Genomic DNA, 16,886 nt, shown 5'->3' with positions numbered 1-16,886 from the left:
TTTCAAGTTTTATAACCCTCCAGTTGAGCTTTTTGGAAATAGGAAATTTATTAGATTTAAGATAAGGTCACTTGTGTCAAGGAATTTGCTTTTAAAGAAAAGAATAGTTGTGGTTTGCTGAGGTTGACAGTAGTTCTTTGTACATCAATTTCTTCCTGACGAACACAATGACGATCAGAGGTTCTCAATGAGAAACTTATGTGCTTGATGAGTGTGCAACAGTGATTGATGGCACTTATGGAGAAATGAACAACCATGGCCCAGGTCCTCCCAACAGGAACAGATGATCCACTCTTTCCTGTTGGGCTCTCAAAGTAAGCAGAGTGATTGCCTTCTGACAGTTAATGTGATGGAACACCATATTTCCTTGTCAATAAGACAAGTTGATAAAGGACAGAGGATTTAAAAAAGTAATGTGGTGCCAAGTACTGGTGCAGGACTATATTTAAAGCTGAAAAATGAACACTGAAGTTTTTAATACAAGCAATTAAATTTTTTTGATTTTTTTGTCTTGAAAAATAGTCAAACGTAGAAAAGTAAGAAGTGTAGTACAATCTACAACTATATACTGATTCCCTAGTTTTCATAATTGTTAACATTTTGCTATATATTTTAATTGTTTTGCTGAAGTATTTTAAGGTAAATTACAGAAATTGTAATGGCTACTCTCTATTTCAGCATTTATCTCTAAGAAGCCTTTCTTTTGTAACATAACATCATCAACCTATAACAATATTAATAATTCAAACATATAATCTAAAATTGAGTTAATACTCAAATTTTCCCACTTTTGCCCAAAATATTTTTATATTTTTGAGTCCTTATATATTTTGAGTCCTTTTGTTCCTACCAGGACTGAATTAAGGGCTGTGTGTTGCATTTACTTGTTATGTCTTTAGTTTCTTTTATCCTAGAAAATTTTCTCCCTTTCCCCCTATGGTAGTGATATTTTGCTATCCAGGTCAGTCATTTTATAAGTATTTATTTACTATAAGGACACATGCACACGAATGTTCATAGCAGCACAGTTTACAATAGCAAAGACCTGGAACCAACCCAAATGCCCATCGATGATAGACTGGACAGGAAAAATGTGGCACATATACACCATGGAATATTATGCAGCCATTAAAAACGAGGAGTTCGCGTCCTTTGTAGGGACATGGATGAACCTGGAAACCATCATTCTCAGCAAACTGACACAAGAACACAAAATCAAACACCACATGTTCTCACTCATAGGCGGGTGTTGAACAAGGAGATCATATGGACACAGGGAGGGGAGCACTATACATGGGGGTCTGTTGTGGGGGAGTGGGGGGGACAGCGGGGGGGTGGGGAATCGGGGAGGGATAGCATGGGGAGAAATGCCAGATATGGGTGAAGGGGAGGAAGGCAGCAAATCACACTGCCACGTATGCACCTATGCAACAACCTTGCATGTTTTTCACATGTACCCCAAAACCTAAAATGCAATAAAAAAAAAAAAAAGAATAAAAAAAAAAAAAAAAAAGAAACTTAAGAACTTAAGAAAGAACATAAGAACCATTTTAATACAGATTTTCAAAATTAGATATTTCTACTATGTAAAATTGTTAATCTTGAATACAATTTTGAAGGTGTGATTCTACTTCTAGCTAGTCAGTTTGTTCTTTTGCCCATGTAGTCTATGAGGGCTTACATTCTTTGGGTTTGAGTCCTTGCTTCTCCACTTAGTTAGCAGCCATGTAATTTTTGACAAGTTAGCTAACTTCTTTGTTATTGGTCTATTCAGGGTTTCGACTTCTTCCTGGTTTAGGCATGGGAGGAGGCTACTGTCCAGGAATTTATCCATTTCTTCCAGGTTTTCTAATTTATGTGCATAGAGTTGTTTGTAATAATCTCTGATGATGGTTTGAATTTCTGTGGCATCTGTGGTGATATCCCCTTTGTCATTTTTTATTGCATCTATTTGGTTATTCTCTCTTTTCTTTTTTATTAGTCTGGCTAGTGGTCTGTCTATTTTGTTGATCTTTACAAAAAACCAGCTCCTGGATTTATTGATTTTTTGTAGGGTTTTTCGTGTCTCTATCTCCTTCATTTCTGCTTTGATCTTAGTTATTTCTTGTCTTCTGCTAGGTTTTGAGTTTTTTTGATCTTGCTCCTCTAGCTCTTTCAATTTTGACGATAGAGTGTCAATTTTAGTTCTTTCTTCTCATGTGTGCACTTATTGCTATATATTTTCCTCTAGAGACTGCTTTAAATGTGTCCCAGAGATTCTGGTACGTGGTGTCTTCGTTCTCGTTGTTTTCGAAGAACATCTTTATTTCTGCCTTCATTTCAGTGTTTATCCAGTCAACATTCAGGAGAAAGTTGTTCAATTTCCATGAGGCTGTGCAGTTCTGGGTTGGCTTCTGAATTCTGAGTTCTAACTTGATTGCACTGTGGTCTGAGAGACTGTTTGTTATGGTTTCCGTTCTTTTGCATTTGCTGAGGAGTGATTTACTTCCAATTATGTGGTCAATTTTAGAGTAGGTGTGATGTGGTGCTGAGAAGAATGTATATTCTGTGGATTTGGGGTGGAGAGTTCTGTAAATGTCTATTAGGTTTGCTTGTTCCAGGTCTGAGTTCAAGTCCTGGATATCTTTATTAATTTTCTGTCTCGTTGATCTGTCTAATATTGACAATGGTGTGTTGAAGTCTCCCACTATTAATGTGTGGGAGTCTATGTCTCTTTGTAAGTCTTTAAGAACTTGCCTTATGTGTCTGCGTGCTCCTGTATTAGGTGCATATATATTTAGGATCGTTAGCTCTTCTTGTTGCATTGATCCTTTTACCATTATGTAATGTCCTTCTTTGTCTCTTTTGATCTTTGTTGCTTTAAAGTCTATTTTATCAGAGATGAGAATTGCAACTCCTGCTTTTTTTTGCTCTCCATTTGCTTGGTAAATCTGCCTCCATCCCTTTATTTTGAGCCTTTGTGTATCCTTGCATGTGAGGTGGGTTTCCTGGATACCGCACCCTGATGGGTTTTGGCTTTTTATCCAATTTGCCAGTCTGTGTCTTTTGATTGGGGCATTTAGTCCATTTACATTTAGGGTTAATATTGTTAAGTGTGAATTCGATTCTGTCATTTTGATGCTAGCTGGCCTTTTTGCCCATTGGTTGATGCAGATTCTTCATTGTGTTGCTGCTCTTTACCATTTCGTGCGTTTTTGGAGTGGCTGGTGCTGGTTGTTTTTTTCTATGTGTAGTGTCTCCTTCAGGAGCTCTTGTAAAGCTGGTCTGGTGGTGATGAAATCTGTGAGTACTTGTTTGTTCTCAAAGGATTTTATTTTTCCTTCACTTATGAAGCTTAGTTTGGCTGGATATGAAATTCTGGGTTGAAAGTTCTTTTCTTTAAGGATGTTGAATATCGGCCCCCACTCTCTTCTGGCCTGTAGGGTTTCTGCTGAGAGATCTGCTGTGAGTCTGATGGGTTTCCCTTTATGGGTAACCCGACCTTTCTCTCTGGCTTCCCTTAGTATTTTCTCCTTCATTTCAACCCTGGTGAATCTGATGATTATGTGCCTTGGGGTTGCTCTTCTAGAGGAATATCTTTGTGGTGTTCTCTGTATTTCCTGGACTTGAATATTGGCCTGCCTTGCTAGGTTGGGGAAGTTTTCCTGGATAATATCCTGAAGAGTATTTTCCAGCTTGGATGCATTCTCTTCGTCACATTCAGGTACACCTATCAAACGTAGATTAGGTCTTTTCACGTAGTCCCATATTTCTTGTTGACTCTGTTCATTCCTTTTTACCTTGTTTTCTCTAATCTTCCCTTCTCGTTTTATTTCATTGAGTTGATCTTCGACTTCTGATATCCTTTCTTCTGCTTGGTCAATTCTGCTGTTGAAACTTGTACATGCTTCGCGAAGTTCTCATGTTGTGTTTTTCAGCTCCAGCAATTCACTCATATTCCTCTCTAAGTTGTCCATTCTCGTTAGCATTTCATCAAGTCTTTTTTCAAGGTTCTTAGTTTCTTTGCATTGGGTTAGAACATGTTCTTTTAGCTCACAGAAGTTTCTTATTATCCATTTTCTGAAAGCTGATTCTGTCATTTCATCACACTCATTCTCCGTCCAGTCTTGTTCCCGTGCTGGTGAGGAGTTATGCTGCCTTGTAGGGGAGAGGTGTTCTGGTTTTGGGTGTTTTCATCCTTTTTGCGCTGGTTTCTTCCCATCTTTGTGGATTTATCCGCCTATTGACTTTGTAGTTGCTGTCTTTCTGATTTTGGTAATTTTAAGTCTGCAGCAGCTGAACTCATAAACCCCCTTTTCTTCTCCCCAGGTGTTCTGGCCCAGGGGGTTAGCGCTTTATGCTTTTCAGCTGTGTTGCTACCATTTTCCCTGCCCACAAGGTGGCAGTCTAGTCACACTCAGCCTGCAGAGGCTTCGCTGAGCTGCTGTGGACTCTGCCCAGCTTCCGTGTGAGCTTCCCTGCAGTCCTGTGGGTGTGGTTAGAACTGCTTCCGCTATGCTGGCCCGCCCCTGTAGTGATGGAGTCTCTGTAGTGGCAGGTTATCTTGGTTACGGAAAATTGCCCCGGGAACTGCAGGGTGTTTCCAGATGGAGGACGCCCCTCCCCCACAGAGCTGGACCGTCCCGGGTTCAGCCGTGTTCCAGAGGGGCCCTCTTTGTCCGGTAATCTCTTGGCTTGCCTCCTTGCCACAGCTCCCCTTGCTGGCCCAGAGGGGACACAGTCTCATTCACTTTGTTCAAGGAGCCGCTGCTCCCCGCCCCTGGTGCAGGCTGAGCGGCTGCTCCGGTCCACCCAGCGGCGCTGGGAACCCGTGGAGCTTCTCCGTCTGTGAATCTCCTGGTCTGTGGGCAGTTAAAATCCGCTGCCCTGTGTGCCGCTGCGTCAGCCGAAGCAGTGGCTCTGAGATTCGTGGCTCTCCCTTGCCCGGGGGTCTCCTGGCTTGGCTCCCTGCTTCGGCTCCCCTTGCTGGCTCAGAGCGAACTCTGTCTCTCTCGCTCTGCATAAGAAGCCACTGCCCCCCACCCCAGGGCGTAGGCTGAGCGGCCACTCCGCTCAAACCAGTGGTGCTGGCGACCCGTGGGGCTTTTCCTCCTGTGAATCTCCTGGTCTGTGGGCAGTAAAAATCCGTCTGGAAATGCAGCGTCCACTCACCCTCTGCGCCTTCTCTTGGAGCTGCAATCCCGACTTCCTCCTAAGTGGCCATCTTGGATCCAACCTCGACTTCCTCCTTTCTTAATTGAATACCCTTTATTTCTTCTTCTTGCCTGATTTCTCTGGCTAGAACTTCCAATACTATGTTGAATAGGAGTGGTGAGATAGGGCATCCTTGTCTAGTGCCAGATTTCAAAGGGAATGCTTCCAGTTTTTGCCCATTCAGTATGATATTGGAATATACTTGTTATAGTTTAAATTGACTGTAGAGAACAATTTTTATTGATCTGAAACAAGCTTTTCTGAGTACATGGCTTCAGTAGAAAAGTTTTCATATCACTTATTATTGCACAATTAGTGATAAATTGTAATGATCTCAAAAATTGATATAATTTCAAAAAATGTCTAATTATTCTCAGTCCTAACTCATGCCTGGAGATAACAATTTAATTTTCTTTAAATATTGGGAAACTATAAGAATATCTGGACATATTATGACTGAATCCAGTTCCTTTCAGATATGAGTAACATTTATGCATTTATTATTTTAATGTTTTTAAAATTATACTTTAAGTTCTGGGATACATGTGCAGAATGTGCAGGTTTGTTACATAGGTATACATGTAACATGGTGGTTTGCTGCACCCACCAACCCATCATCTACATTAGATATTTCTCCTAATGCTATCGCTCCCCCACCCCTAGCCAAGTACTGGTGTGTGATGGTCCGCTCCCTGTGTCCATGAGTTCTCATTGTTCAACTACCACTTATGAATGAGAAAACGTGGTGTTTGGTTTTCTGTTCTTGTGTTAGTTTGCTGAGAATGATGGTTTCCAGCTTCATCCATGTCCCTGCAAAGGACATGAACTCATCCTTTTTTATGGCTGTAAAAAAATTCAAGATATGAATAAGAAATTTACAGATGAGACAGATATCATTTGAAGGAACCAAGGAGGAATTCTAGAACTAAAGAACTCCTCTAATTAAAATACATTTGAAAGCTTCAACAATAGACTAGATCAGATAAAATATTCTCAGAATATAGAGGTAGGTAATTTATTTATTTATTTTTATAACCCAGTCAGACAAAAATAAAAAAAAAAGAATAAAAACAATGAACAAAGTCTTTGTGATATATAGGACTCTATAAAGTGACCAGGCACAAAATATAGGTAGCCTCAAAGGCAAATAGAGAACAAAGGAGTTTGAAAAATTTAATAAAATAATAGATCAAGACTTCTCAATTATAGCAAGAAATATAGTCATCCAGATATAGGAGGCCCAGTTATACCCAAACAGATACAATGCAAAAATGTCATCTTTCTGGCACATTATAGTCAAACTATTAAGTGAACGACCAAGGGAAAATTCTAAAAATGGCAAAAGAAAAGTATTTAGCCATCTATAAAAGTGCTCTCATCAGACTAACAGTGAACTCCTCAGCAGAACATTTCAGGCTAGGAGAGAATGGAATCATATATTCAAAATGCTGAAATAAAAAAACTTGTCACCCAAGGATAATATATACAACAAAATTATTCTTTAAAAATAAAGGAGAAATAAAGTCTTTTCCATACAATCAAATGATGAGGTAATTTATCACCACTAGACCGACCTTACAAGAAATGCTCAAGGGACTCCAAAATCTGGAAGGATGTCAGTTATCATCATAAATACACATGGAAGTGAAAAACTCACTAGTAAAGCAAACACACAAATGAGGGAGGAAGAAGACACAAAAAGTACCACCACGGGAAACCAACACACCACAAGGACAGATAGAGAAGAAGAAAGGAACAAAGATTATACAAACCAACTAGAAAACAACTAAAAATATGACAGTAACAAAACCTCATATATCAATGATAACTCTGAATGTAGATGGGTTAAATTCTCCACTTAAAAGATAGAGACTGGCTCAAAGGATAAAGACACATAAATCAGCCATATGCTGCCTACAAAAACACACTTTTTCTGCAAAGAAGCACATAGACTAACAGTAAAGGGATGGAAAAAGATATTACATGCAAATGGAAACCAAAATTGAGCAGGAGTAGCAATAATCATATTTGATAAAATAGTTCCAGTCAAAAACCATATAATATCTCTTTGATATACTGATTTCCTTTCTTCGGGTATATACTCAGCAGTAGGACTGCTGGATCACATAGTATCTCTGTTTTTCTTTTTTTTGAGGAACCTCCAAACTGTTCTCCATAGTGGTTGTACTAATTTACATTGTCACCAACAGTGTACAAGGGTTCCCTTTTCTCCACATCCTCTCCAGCATTTGTTATTGCCTGTCTTTTGGATATAAGTGTTTTTAACTGGGGTGAGATTATATCTTTCTGTAGTTTTGATTTATATTTCTCTCATGATCAATAATGTTGAGCAGCTTTTTATATGCCTGTTTGCCATTTGTATGTCTTCTTTTGAGAAACGTCTATTCAGATTTTCTATTTTTTGATTGGATTATTAGATTTTTTTTCTATAGAGTTGTTTGAGCTCCTTATATATTCTGGTTATTAGTCTTTTGTTAGATGGGTAGTTTGGAAATATTTTCTCCCATTATGTGGGTTATCTTCACTTTGTTGATTGTATTCTTTGCTGTGCAGAAGGTTTTTAACTTGATGCAATCCTAATTGTCCATTTTTCTTTTGGTTGCCTGTGCTTTTGGGGTGTTGCTCAAGAAATTACTGCCCAGACCAATGTCCTGGAAAATTTTCCCAATGTTTTCTTGTACTAGTTTCATAGTTTGAGGTATTCAATTTAAGTCTTTAATTCATTTTAATTTGATTTTTATATGTGGTGAGAGATTGGGGTCTAGTTTCCTTCTGCTGCATATGGATTTTCAGTTTTCCCTGTACCATTTACTGAAGAGACTTTATTTTCCACAATGTATGTTCTTGGCACTTTTGTCAAAAATGAGTTCACTGTAGGTGTGTGGATTTGTTTCTGAGTTCTCTATTCTGTTCCACTAGTCTATGTATCTTTTTCTTTTTTTTTGAGACGGAGTTTCGCTCTTGTTACCCAGGCTGGAGTGCAATGGCGCGATCTCGGCTCACTGCAACCTCCACCTCTTGGGTTCAGGCAATTCTCCTGCCTCAGCCTCCTGAGTAGCTGGGATTACAGGCAGGCGCCACCATGCCCAGCTAATTTTTTTGTATTTTTAGTAGAGACGGGGTTTCACCATGTTGACGAGGATGGTCTCAATCTCTTGACCTCGTGATCCACCCGCCTCGGCCTCCCAAAGTGCTGGGATTACAGGCGTGAGCCACCGCGCCCGGCCCTGTGTCTTTTTGTAAATGTCAGTCTCATGCTGTTTTGGTTACCATAGCTCTGGAGTATAATTTGAAGTCAGGTAATGTGATTTATCCAGTTTTGTTCTTTTTCCTTAGGATTGCTTTGGCAATTCAGGCTTTTTTTGGCTCCATATGAGTTCTAGAATAATTTTTTCTAATTCTGTGAAGAATGTCACTAGTATTTTGACAGGGATTGTGTTGATTTGTAGATTGCTTTGAGTTGTATGAACATTTTGACTATATTGATTCTTCCAATCTATGAGCATAGAGTATGTTTCAATTTTTTGGTATCCTCTTAAATTTCTTTCATCAGTGTTTCGTAGTTTTTATTATAGAGATCTTTCACTTCTTTGGTTAATTTTTGGGTGTTTAATTTTTTACGTGTAACTATGGTAAATGAGATTACTTTTACATTTCTTCTTCCCGCTGTTCACTGTTGGCATATAGAAATGCTACTAATTTTTGTATGTTGGTCTTGTATCCTGCTGCAACTTGACTGAATTTGTTCCTCAGTTCTAATAGTTTTCTAATGGAATCTTTAGGTTTTTCCAAGTATAAGAGCATATCATATGCTAGTAAAGATAATTTGACTACTTCCTTTATATCTTTCTCTTTTCTAATTAAATCTTTAGCAGTATCCAGCACAAAATAAATGCCCAATAAATGTTAGCTATTACTATTTGTGAAACTGTTAGATGCAAGCATTTCACACTTAGGGCAATAAGGAAGCAAATTTATAGTGTTTTATAGGTAGTGTTGGTTGTGACATCCAAGCTTCTGCCTCATGGGGAAATTTGTATTAATTTTGGAAGCCACTCAAGAACTTCTGCTTCCAACTTAAGGTTGTGGAAATTAACTCACAACATTGTTACAGGTGCATAGAAAGAAACTAACCCTTTTATTTATACCTGATAAAGTTAATGTTGAACCACTGCACAAACAGAAACTGAAAAAAAGCTGCATTTCCATTCTATATAGACACATGCACATATATGTTTATTGCAGCACTATTTACAATAGCAAAGACTTGGAACCAACCCAAACACCCATCAATGATACACTGGATAAGGGAAATGTGGCACATATACACCATGGAATATTATGCAGCCATAATAAAGAATGAGTTCATGTCCTTTGCAGGGACACAGATGAAGCTGGAAGCCATCTTTCTCAGCAAACTAACACAGGAACAGAAAAGCAAACACTGCATGTTCTCACTCATAAGTGGGAGTTGAACAATGAGGACACATGGACACAGGGAGGGGAGCATCACACACTGGGGCCTGTCAGGAGTCGGGGGCAAGGAGAGGGAGAGCATTAGGACAAATACCTAATACATGTGGGGCTTAAAACCTAGATGATGGGTTAATAGGTGCAGCAAGCCACCATTGCACATGTATACCTATGTAACAAACCTGCATGTGCTGTACATGTATCCTAGAACTTAAGTAAAAAAAAAAAAAAAACTGCATTTCACCCTACATTGTCTTGGGACAGGAGCAATGACGTTACAGAGGCATTACATAGAAACTCCTCTTTGTGTTTTTTAGATGCAAAGTCTGACAGGCTAAATAACATAAGTGGTGTTAGGATGAGATAATTTTTGTTTTACATATGAACACAGATAGATTTTTTTAATTATTGGAAAATCCATGTCCTTAGAAAAAAGAATAATTACTGATTTAAATACATAATAAGCGAGTTTACAAGTTTTTACTTTTTAACTAGTGTCCTTACCTCTGAACAGTTAACATTTGGTTTCTAGTTCTTGTCTTTTTAGTTTGTTCTGACTTTTGTTTAAGGTTTTAAGTGTTTGACCTGAGCACCTTATCCAATAGTAATTTTCTGCTCGGAAAAGGACAGAAAATCCACATTCTTTTATTTAATACATGCATTTTAATAAGTTTGACTTCAAAGGAAATTTCTGTGTCATGAAATCTATTTCTTCACTGAGCTTCATCTACTATTAAAAATAATATATTTTTAAGTAACATATTTTTTTACCACAGAAAAAATATGTTTCAGTGGATTTATTTGATATTTTTATGAGAAACATTGGCTTCTTCTGTTTAAGTGGGCTCTGTTTAACAGCGACTGCTTTATCTCTTCACCGAATCATAGATTGCTTTACCAGTTCATTTACTGCTTGAAAACCAGTTTCTTTTTCTGGCATCTCCCATCTACCCAAAGACGTTAGAATTTTTTCTTTGCCTTTTTTTTTTTTTTTTTTTACATTTCTACATTTAATTTTGAGTGTTTGACTGTGAGTATAATGATTTTTCATATAGCTAGGGGCTGAGAATCTACTTTTAAAGGAGGATAATGGCCAGGCATGGTGGCTCACACCTGTAATTCTAGAACTTTAGGAGACCGAGTCAGGTGGATTACTTGAGGTCAGGAGTTTGAGACCAGCCTGACCAACATGGTGAAATCTTGTCTCTACTTAAAAAACAAAACAAAACAAAAAAATTAGCCTGGCATGGTGGTAGGTGCCTGTAGTCTCAGCTACTCAGGAGACTGAGGTGAGAGAATCACTTGAACCCAGGAAGTGGAGATTGCAGTAACCTGAGATCACACCATTGCATCATTTTCTGGCCTGGGCGACAGTGCAAGACGCATCTCAAAAAAAAAAAAAAAAAAAAAAGGGATAACATATACTTCAGTTGAAGCTTTAGAGTCTGTAAAACAATTAACTTCTTGTTTTATTTTTGCATTTTCAACCTGAATTTATTTTGAATGGGATATCAATGACTCTCCAATTACACTTTCTCTTATATTCTAGAATCCACTTCTCTAACTGCCTGCCCACAAAATTAACTTCCATGTTCCATGTGCATTGTAAAAAGACTGTGCCCCAAAGCAAAGCACTTACATTTCTTCGAAATCTCTTTTTCTTTCTGTATCTAATTCTTCTAATTAGTGGCACTTTAGACTTACTGCGCATGAGACCCAAACACCTAACTCAACAGGTGACTTTGAAGCACAAGCAAGTTTGAGAACCAGTGGCTTAGATTATTGTCCTAGCTTCTTGGTTACTGTTCTGACTTCTGTTTTTTCTTTTTTTTCCTCTCCAGTTTATTCTTCACATGGTAAATTGACCTTACTGAAATACCAGTTAGAGCATAAGACTCCTTTCTTCAATCACTGCAATGATTTCCTACTTTCTACAAACATATTGACAGTGGAATATCTTAACTTGGCTTTCAAGGATTTCGTTATCTGTTATCTTCTGCTCCCCTGTCCCCATCTGTGCCATTTGCTTCAACAGACCTCATACCCATTTCATGCTTTTTCTCTCCTTCCTTCCTTCCTTCCTCCCTTCCCTCCCTCCCTCTTTCCCTCCCTCCCTCCCTCTCTCCTTCCCTCCTTCCCTCCTTCCCTCCCTCCTTCCCTCCTTCCCTCCTTCCCTCCTTCCCTCCTTCCTTCCTTCCTTCCTTCCTTCCTTCCTTCCTTCCTTCCTTCCTTCGTTCCTTCCTCCCTCCCTCCCTCCCTCCCTCCTTCCCTCCCTCTTATTTTAGATTCAGGGGGTACAAGTACAGATTTGTTATGTGGGTATATTTCATGATGCTGATGGTATGAATGATTCCATCACCCAGGTACTAAACAAAGTACCCAAAGTTAGTTTTTTGACCTTCGCCTCTTCTGTCTTCTCTCTGGTAGTCCCCAGTGTCTATTGTTGCTATCTTTAAGTCCATGAGTATTCAATGTTTAGTTTCCACTTATAAGTGAGAATATGTATTTGGTTCTGTGTACCTGCATTAATTTGCTTAGGATAATGGCCTTCAGCTGCATCCATGTTGCTGCAAAGGACATGAGTTTGTTCTTTTATATGGCTGCATATATTCCAAGATACATGTATACTACATTTTCTTTAACCAATCCACTGTTGATGGGCACCTAGGTTGATTCTATGTTTTTTTTTTCTTGTGTGTAGTGCTGTGATTAACATGTGAGTGCACCTGTTATTTTGCTATAACAATTGTTTTCTTTTAGGTATATACCCAGTAACAGGATTTCTGGGTTAAATGGTAGTTCTGTTTTAAGTTCTTTGAGGAACTTCCAAACTGCTTTCCACAGTAGCTGAACTTATTTACATTCCCACTAATGGTGTATAAGCATTCCCCTTTTTCTGCAGCCTTGACAGCACCTGCTGGTTTTTGACTTTTGAATAATCACCATTCTGACTGGTATGAGATGATATCTCATTGCAGTTTTGATTTGCATTTCTCTTATGATTAGTGATGGGAGCATTTTTTCATGTTTCTTGGCCACTTGTTTGTCTTGAAAAGTATTTGTTCATGATTTTGACCACTCTCTAATGGGGTAATTTGTTTTATTTGCTTGTTGAGTTTTTAAGTTCCTTATAGAATTTGGATATTAGACCTTTGTCAGATGCAGAGTTTGCAAACATTTTCTTCCATTCTGTAGGTTGTCTGTTTACTCTCTTGATAGTTTCCTTTGCTGTGCAGAAGCTCTTTAGTTTAATTAGGTCCCATGTTTCTATTTTTGTTTTTGTTGCAATTCCTGAGGACTTAGCTATAAATTCTTTCCAAAGGCCAATGTCCAGAATGGTGTTTCCCAGGTTTTCTTCTAGGATTTGTAAGTATGAGGTCTTATGTTTCAATATTTAATTGATATTGAGCTAATTTTTGTATATGGTGAAAGGCAGAGGTCCCATTTCACTTTTCTACATGTGGCTTGTAAGCTAGTCCACCCACCATTTATTGAATAGAGAGTTCTTTTTCCATTGCTCACTTTTGCCAGCATTGTTGAAGATGAGATGGTTGTAGGTGTGCAGCTTTATTTCTGGGTTCTCTATTCTGTTCCACTGGTCTATGTGTCTCTTTTTGTGCCAGTACTGTGCTGTTTTGGTTACTGTATCCCTGTAGGTAGTTTGAAGTTGGGTAACTTGATGCCTGTGGTTTTGTTCCTTCTGCTTAGTATTGCTTTGGCTAATCAAGCTCTTTTCTGGCTCCATATGAATTTTAGAATAATTTTTTCTAATTCTGTGAAGAATAACATTGATAGTTTGATAGGAATAGTGTTAAATCTGTAAATTGCTTTGGGCACTATGGCTGTTTATATGATATTAATTCTTCCAATCCATGATCATGGTATGTTTACCATTTATTTGTATCATCTCCTATTTCTTTCAGCAGTGTTTTGTAGTTCTCCTTGTAGGACTACAGGTTAGCTCTATTCCTAGATATTTCATTTTCTTCGTGGTCATTGTAGTGAGATTGTGTTCTTGATTTTACTCTCAGACTAGATATTGTTGGTGTATAGAAATGCTACTAGTTTTTTTAATGTTGATTTTGTATCCTGAAACTTTATTAAAGTTGTTTATTAATTCTAAAAGTCTTTTGGCAAGGTCTAGGATTTTCGAGATATAGAATCCTATTGTCAATGAAGAGAGATAGTTTGCCTTCTTCCTTTCCTACGTGGATGCCTTTTATTTCTTTCTCTTGCTTAATTGCTCTGGCTAGGACTTCCAGTATTATGTTGAATAGGAGTGGTAAGAGTAGACATCTTTTTCTTCAGTTCTCAAGGGGATGGGTTCACACTTCTGCCCACTCAGTATGATGTTGGCTATGGGTTTGTTATACATGGCTATTATTTTGAGATATTTCCCTTTGGTTGTCTAGTTTCTTCTTTTTTCATGAAGGGATGTTTGATCTTTTTGAAAGATTTTCTGTGTCTATTGAGATAATCATATGGTTTTTGCTTTTGATACTGTTTATGTGGTGAAACATATTTATTGATTTGTGTATATTGAAGCGGGCTTGCATTCCAGGAATAAAGCCTACTTGAGTGTGGTGTATTAGCTTTTTGATGTGCTGCTAGGTTCAATTTGCTAGTATTTTGTTGAGGATCTTTTTTGTTTTTTTTTGAGACTCAGATTTTTTTGTTGTTGTTGAGGATTTTTTTTTTTCCTCTTTTGTTACCCAGGCTGGAGTGCAATGGCGCGATCTCAGCTCACCGCAACCTCCGCCTCCTGGGTTCGGGCAAGTCTCCTGCCTCAGTCTCCTGAGTAGCTGGGATTACAGGCATGCGCCACCATGCCCAGCTAATTTTTTGTATTTTAGTAGAGACGGGGTTTCACCATGTTGACGAGGATGGTCTCGATCTCTTGACCTCGTGATCCACCCGCCTCGGCCTCCCAAAGTGCTGGGATTACAGGTGTGAGCCACCGTGCCCGGACCCGAGGATTTTTTTTTGAGACAGGGTCTCTGTTACCCAGGCTGGAATGCAGTGGCATGATCATGGCTCACTGCAGCCTCAATCGCCCAGGCTCAACTGATCCTTCCACCTCAGTCTCCCAAGTGGCTGGAACTATAGGCATGAGCCACTATGCCTGGCTATTTTTTTTTTTTTTTTGTAGAGATGGGGTTTCACCATATTGCCCAGGTTGGTCTTGAACTTCTGGGCTTAAGCAATCCACCTCCCTCAACCTCCAAAGTGCTGGGATTACAGGTGTGAGCCATCATGCCCAGCTTGTTGAGGATTTTTGTGTCTCTATTTTCATGAGGGATACGTTATGAAGCTTTCTTTTTTTTTCATTGTATTTCTGCCAGATTTTGGTATTATCCTGAAGTTGGTTTCCTAAAATGATTTAGGGAGGAAGTCCTTCTCCTTGATTTTTGGGAATAGTTTCAGTACAATTGATATCAATTCTTCTTTGAATGCCTGGTAGAATTCAGCTGTGACTCCATCTGGCTCAGGGCTTATTTTAGTTAGTAGGTTCTTCTGTTCAGGGTTTCAGTCTCTTCCTATTCAATCTTGGGAGATTGTATACTTCGAGAAATTTATCCATTTTGGCTAGGTTTTCTAATTTTTGCACATGGAATTGTTTATAATAGTCTCTGATGATCTTTCATATTTTTTGTAGCATCTGTTGTAAAATCGCCTTTTCCATTTCTGATTGTCCTTATTTGGACCTTCACTTTCTTTTTAATCTAGCTAGGGGATCTATCAATCTCATTTATCTTTTCAAAAAACAAAGTATTGGTTTCACTGATATTTTGTATGGATTTTTACATCTCAATTTCATTAAGTGTTTCTATAATTTCAGTTATTTCTTTTCTTCTGCTAGCTTTGGGGTTGGTATATTCTTTTTTTTTTTTCTAGTTCTTTTAGAGGCAGAATTAGATTGTTAATTTGATACCTTTCTAACTTTTTGGTGAAGTCATTTTAGGGCTATAAACGTTCCTCTTAACATTGTTTTGCCTGCATCCCAGATGTTTTGGTAAGTTGTGTTCATATGTTCATTAATTTCAAACAATTTAAACATTTCTGCCTTAATTTTGAGGTACACCCAGAAGTTACTCAGACATAAGTTGTTTCATATCCATATATTTGTTTAGTTGTTTCATTTCCATATATGTGTGTAGTCTTCTGGTATTGATTTCTATTTTTATTTCACTATGGTCTGAGCATGTGCTTGGTATGATTTCAATAGTTTCGTATATATTGAGGCTTGCTTTATGACTGAGCATGTGGTTGATTTTAGAATATGTTCTGTGTGCAGATGAGAGGAATGCATATTCAGTGGTTGTTGGATGAAGTGTTCTGCATATGTCTACGAGGTTCAACTGGATAGGTGTTGCGTTTAAGTCCTGAGTTCCTTTGTGAGTGTTTTGCCTCAATGGTCTGTCTAATGCTGTCAGTGTACTTCAAGGAATTTATCCATTTTGCCTAGGTTTTCTAAATTTTGCACATGGAATTGTTTATAATTGTCTCTGATGATTATGTGGGTGTTGTCAGTGGAGTGTTGAAGACTCCCACCACTATTGTGTGGTTGTCTGAATCTTTTTTTAGGCCAAGAAGAAATTGTTTTATGAAACTGGGTACTCCAATGTTGGGTGCGTGTATATTTAGAATAATTAAAGCTTCCTGTTAGATTGTACCCTTTGTCATTATTCAGTGCCCTTCATTGTCCTTCTTACTTTTTATTGGTTTAAAGTCTGTTTTATCTGACATAGGAATAGCAACTTCTGTTCTTTTATGTTTTTCATTTGCATGGTAGATTTTACTCAACCTTTTTCCTTTGAGCCTGTATGTGTTGTTACATGTGAGATGGGTCTCTTGAAGACAACAGATGGTTGGGTTTTGTCTTTTTATCCAGCCTGACACTCTGTGCCTTGTAAGTGGGACATTTAGCTTGTTTACACTCAAGGTTAGCATTGATATGTGTGATTTTCCTTCTGTCATTGTGTTGTTAAATGGTTGTTAGTAGATATGATTGCACAGTTAGTTACTTTATAGTTCCTGTGCCTTGTGTGTTTATGTATCCTGTTGTGATAGCAGGTGTTATTCTTATGAATCCATGCTTAGCACTCCCTTAAGGACCTTTTGTAAGGCTGGCCTAGTTGAAATATGTTTCCTAAGCATTTGCTTGTCGGAGAAGGATTTTATATCTTCTTCACTTACAA

The 16,886-nt window shown here is 38.2% G+C and overlaps 1 protein-coding gene across 2 annotated transcripts in view; it reads right to left on the bottom strand.

Moving 5' to 3' along the window:
• The window catches only part of MUC7 (mucin 7, secreted), a 70,135-nt gene that overhangs the window by 14,692 nt on the left and 38,557 nt on the right, over positions 1 to 16,886 (bottom strand). The window contains exon 1 of one of the 2 annotated variants that reach the window (XM_064364387.1): positions 90 to 223. The exons of the other annotated variant lie outside the window; for it this stretch is intronic. The gene's annotated coding sequence lies outside the window, so the exon portion shown is untranslated. Of the gene's footprint in view, positions 1 to 89; positions 224 to 16,886 lie in introns of those variants that run through there. 2 annotated transcript variants of the gene reach the window in all.

The sequence above is a fragment of the Aotus nancymaae genome, unplaced genomic scaffold (genome assembly GCF_030222135.1).
Source record: "Aotus nancymaae isolate 86718 unplaced genomic scaffold, 86718_ANA_hifiasm-v0.15.2.pri h1tg000006l, whole genome shotgun sequence".
NCBI classification, from domain to species: Eukaryota; Metazoa; Chordata; class Mammalia; order Primates; family Aotidae; genus Aotus; species Aotus nancymaae.
Note: the sequence above shows the minus strand (reverse complement) of the source record. Positions and strands in the feature narration are given on the sequence as shown.